This window comes from Colobus angolensis, unplaced genomic scaffold (assembly GCF_000951035.1).
Source record: "Colobus angolensis palliatus isolate OR3802 unplaced genomic scaffold, Cang.pa_1.0 Scaffold53, whole genome shotgun sequence".
NCBI classification, from domain to species: Eukaryota; Metazoa; Chordata; class Mammalia; order Primates; family Cercopithecidae; genus Colobus; species Colobus angolensis.
In genome coordinates, this window is record NW_012118821.1 from 2,031,254 (window position 1) to 2,036,294 (window position 5,041).

The window sequence follows — 5,041 nt, forward strand, 5'->3', positions numbered from 1 at the left end:
GGAGGGAGAAAGGGAGGGAGGGAAGAAGGAAGGAAGGAAGGAGGGAAGGAAGGAAGGAAGGAAGGAAACACCAGCCCCTGTCCAAAGCTCTCTTTAACATCCCTGTTGCAATTGACTCTCAGGAATCCAGGACTCCTGATCAAACTCTAATTCAAAAAGGAAAGAAAATAAATCATGAGAGCCCACTCCAATTATGCAAATACCTTTAACTTTGCTTTTTCTCTTCTTGCTAGGATCACTAACTTCCTGCAAAAGTGACTTGAATGTGACCCAAGGGGTTTAAGATCATTTATCTTTTGTAACAAAGGCTAAAGAGGCGGATTACTCCTCTTAGGGCCCCAGTCAGCGAGGAGATTTCCCAGCTGTTCCTGGGCTCACTCCCCAAAAGCACCAGGCACTAACGGGTAGAACTTCTGTGGTGAGCTTGTCCGTTCCCAGGCTGGGCAATGCCTCCCGAAAAAGGGCGGTGGAGACCCCACCCATCCCCGCACCTTCATCACCAGGCAGGGGCAGCACCCACTGGAGGTTCTGCCCCAGTGAGTATCTGCAGCTCTGAAGTATCCCCAGTGCCAGGGCTTTACTCGTCGGGGAGGCACACTGTACATGGTCTGTACGTAGAGTGCCCCATGCCTTCTGCTGCTCGGGGCACCATGTGTGACAGTGGGAAACTGGAAACTAACAAAATACCCAACAAGAAATGCATGCTTAACACAGCCTGCAATAAATGCATAAAAGCTATGTGCATGAAGAGTTTGTCAATGATGCAGACGTACTTAGGATATAACATTCAGCAAGATACATTTACCGTATAGAAAGATAGGTAGATCCTATGGATAATTTTAAATTCTTATATATGATATCATATATATTAAAATACACACAATATGTTAAAATAGTGTATATTATTTATTATCTTTTTAGAGAAGGGGAGAAAGAGTTTAAGCAGTAGAGCTTTTAAGATGATGGGCTCTGGACCCACGTTTGGGTTTGAATCTTCACTTATTGGACATTAGACCTTAAGCAAGTTACTTAACCTTTATGTGCCTCAGTTTCCCTAACCAGAAAAATGGGAGAAAAGGACTTGCTTCTTAGAGTTGTGTGGATTTATTAATTACTATGTATAGGGTGCTTAGAATGGTACCTGGCACATATATAATAGTAAACATGCCAGGATAATAGTAACAATTCTTACCAATACTAAGCTTGCAACCTGTGAATAAATAAATGTGTAAAAGGGACTAAAAGAAAATGTCGACCAGGCACGGTGGCTCACGACTGTTATCCCAGGACTTTGGGAAGCCAAGGCAGGCAAATCACCTGTGGTCGGGAGTTCAGTCCCAGCCTGGCCAACATGGTGAAACCTCATGTCTACTAAAAAATGCAAAACTTAGCCAGGCGTGGTGGCAGGTGCTGTAATCTCAGTTACTTGGGAGGCTGAGACAGGAGAATCTCTTGAACCTAGGAGGAGGAGATTGCAGTGAGCCACAATCCCACCATTGCACTCCAGCCTGGGCAACAAGAGTGAAACTCCTTCTCAAAGAAAAATCAAAGAAAAGAAAATATCTATGGTGCTTGCCTCTAAGTGAAAGAATTCAAGGTTTTTTGAAACATGCTTCTTTCAACTGTGCTGTAAACTGCTAACTTTTAAACTTGATGTAACTTACTATTATGAGGAGAAAATTAGCGAAGTTTGCTTTCATTAGATCTGAACTGCAATGACTTTGAACCAATATGCTTTCCCATTACTGTCAAAAATAGGCCTTTGATGTGAAAAGGGCAATGAGGTATCTAAAGAGGACAGAGCTCACCTCCAGTGTTAACTCCATCTGCTGTGCGGCTCTCTTCTCAGTTTAAATCTGCAATTCTTTGCTTAATGCCAATATATCTTCTTGCCATAAATCTCTTTGTTCTATTCTATACCTAATGCTCTTCTACCCCGGCCAAATCCTCTCCACATTAAACATGACAATCATAGCCGCAGTTAGGCCTTTTTTTGGCATTTTTCTCTTTTTGGCCACAAAGATTAGAAGTGATTACTTTCAAAAAGCAGAAAAATCTCTACGTATCCAACAGAATGCTCTAGAAACCATATAACCACCATTAATAAATAAACATGGCTTGGCTTTTACTAACCGTTTCCCTGAGAGGTTTCCAGATCACTAGAGAACACAAAGCTTTACTGGGACAAATCATGCGGAGTTGATGCCGCTGGCGCTGCCCGGCTGCTGACTGCCTGGGGCACCAGCAGCACCTCCCCATCCTGCCACATCCTGTCACGCCTCCGACTCTTTGCACATGCTGTGTTCCTCCTGCCTGGAAAGTCCTTACTCCTCGTTCATGCCATGAACTCCTACTCATCCCTCAAGACCCAGTTCAAGCATCTCTTCTATTGTGTGGCGGTCCTGGCCTCCCGAAACTGAGCGGGGCATTCTCTTTGTGTCCCCACCACGCCTGTGTAGGCTCCAGGCTTTGGTAGCCTCCCAGGACCATGGTTATCTGTGTGCTTCCCTCTCGCCCCTGCTGCCTGGGATCCCCAGGAGAGCAGAGAACACGGAGATGTACGCCCTTGGCCAATCACAGTGCCTAGGAAACAGAAGGCGTCTGATAAGAGTCTATTTACAACGTAGTGTTTGCATTTTACAGGAAAAAAAAAAAAAAAAGAATTCAGGGCAGCAAGAAGAAAGAAGATGAACACTTCCGACATCCGTATCCAGGCAAAATGGAGACAGACCAGAGATGTAGTGGGCACAGTCAGGAAGTAGGGAAGATAAAACAAATCATGTGAGTGGGGCGAATGCAACCTTTTCCTATACTCGTGAAAACGCAAGGACCCCAGGCCTTCCCATCTAGTTAGAGACTTTCCTCAGCCTCTCCCCTTGAATCACCGAATCCTAGACTATCAGACCTAGAAGTAACCAAAGAACTCAACGTATTTCAATCAGCAAATACCTTATTTCTCTATTATTGATTATTATCGTTTAAGTGTCATCCTGTGTGCTAGGCACTGGAAACTCCAAGAATAGAGGAAAAGTCCTTTCCTTGTAAAAATACTGTTTAATGGAAACAGAAATTTAGAATGTGAGAATTAACTTCTAATTCAACATGGTACCTGACCCTTCCTGAGATGACCTTTAAAAGATACTGAATTGGCCGGGCGCGGTGGCTCAAGCCTGTAATCCCAGCACTTTGGGAGGCCGAGACGGGCGGATCACAAGGTCAGGAGATCGAGATCATCCTGGCGAACACGGTGAAACCCCGTCTCTACTAAAAAATACAAAAAACTAGCCGGGTGAGGTGGCGGGCGCCTGTAGTCCCAGCCACTCGGGAGGCTGAGGCAGGAGAATGGCGTGAACCTGGGAGGCGGAGCTTGCAGTGAGCTGAGATCCGGCCACTGCACTCCAGCCTGGGCGACAGAGAGAGACTCCGTCTCAAAAAAAAAAAAAAAAAAAAGATACTGAATTAAAAATAAATAAATAAATAAATGAATGAATAAATAAGTGGGGGTGTGGTATTATAAGCCACAGTGACAAAAAAAAAAAAATTGAAAGGAGGCTGTTAGCTAACGAGAGGTTCAGGTTTCATAAACTTCCAAAAGTCAGACTAGAGAGGGAACGTGGAGCTGACACAGGAGAAGGGTCAGGGGAACCAACTGGCCCTGAGGAAATCCAGAGACTCAGATACGCCAGACAACTGCTGGGAGGAGTGTGCAGCAGCACTGGGACCAGGGGTCTTCTGTGAAATCCTGTCTACAGAGCAGGTAGCCCCTCCACCTCCCACCCCAGGGCCAGATGCAGATCTCCCAGGAGCCAGGTGTTCACTCCAGGCAAAAAGCACCAAAAGCTCTTCTGATAGAAATTGAATCAGCCAACAAGAACTAGAGCCACTAACACACCGTCTGGTACTCAGAGGCCTCCAGAACACCAGCTGATTCTGTCCTGAGCACCCCAAAAGCAACACCTGCCAGGCACCAGCGCCGCCTGTGGACACCACATTCACAGTCAACCTTCTCCGCCTTATTCTTAAACACACATGAAAATCCAAGGGTCACATGGCACTTAAGGAAGGAAACACGAAAACAACATCCAGGAGAAGAAACAGAAGACACCAAAGCGATCAGAGAAAACCCAGGGATATGTGACGAAGAAACACACACCCCCGTCTAATTACTATCCTCAGGAAGACTGAAGGCCACACTCTATTTCCCAACCAACTCAATCGCGGAGCAACTCAAAAATCACACAAGAGGAACCCTCACGGGTGAGCCTCCTGATCTGGCTTTACTGTTGAGGGACCCCTGGGTAAACTGAAGAGCTTTGCAGAAAGGCTGAGGGTATGAAAGCTGCATGCTCCCCACTTCAGCACACAGGGTCAGCAAGAGTTGCAGTGATGCTCCCATGTACAGTCAGTTCAGCTGTAACGCTTGCTTTGAAGCTGCAAATTTGTACAGACAGACTGATATATTACAGAACAATTTGAATACCTTATGAGTTTTGTGTGTGCCTGGTGACTTCCTCTGCAAGAAACACAAAAATAAGTTCAGAAAAATGGTGCCCAACTGAACCGAGCTGCTTGAGAATATACAAAAAGCACACACACACCAGCCTCAAGCACCTACCAGCTACCTCCAGTCACCACACGTGTTAAAAGCCATGTCCTTCCACACACGGTGTCAGAACTTTCCACAGGACTCCAGGTCTCTGTCCTTCCTCCATTTGGCAGGCCCTCAGGAGCTTCAACCCTTCCACTGAAAAAACTTCACTTCATTTACCTTTGGACTTCGAGGTAAAATCCCATCTCTACTGCAGTATTTATGTATCTCTTAACCATTTAGCATGTGTAAAACGGTGCTGCCCTTTTTATTAGGTTTTTATCTTTTTAAAAAATGTGTCATTGATGAAGTTTTTGAAAGCTGTTCCTCTAAGCCTGTATTCGTCACAAATCCTGTGGTTTTTATTGCCCAATCTTGCATGGTGCAATAATTTTTCGGAACACATGTATCATGTTATAATAGAATTGATTATGTGTTTACATTTCTGCCTGC

General features: G+C 45.1%; 1 protein-coding gene across 1 annotated transcript in view; it reads right to left on the reverse strand.

Annotated features, from left to right (window-relative positions):
* GREB1 (growth regulation by estrogen in breast cancer 1) overlaps positions 1 to 4,761 on the reverse strand; it is a 114,203-nt gene extending 109,442 nt beyond the window's left edge. Inside the window, exon 1 of the mRNA XM_011960885.1 lies at positions 4,623 to 4,761. The gene's annotated coding sequence lies outside the window, so the exon portion shown is untranslated. The remainder of the gene's footprint in view (positions 1 to 4,622) is intronic.
* Positions 4,762 to 5,041: the final 280 nt, after the last annotated feature.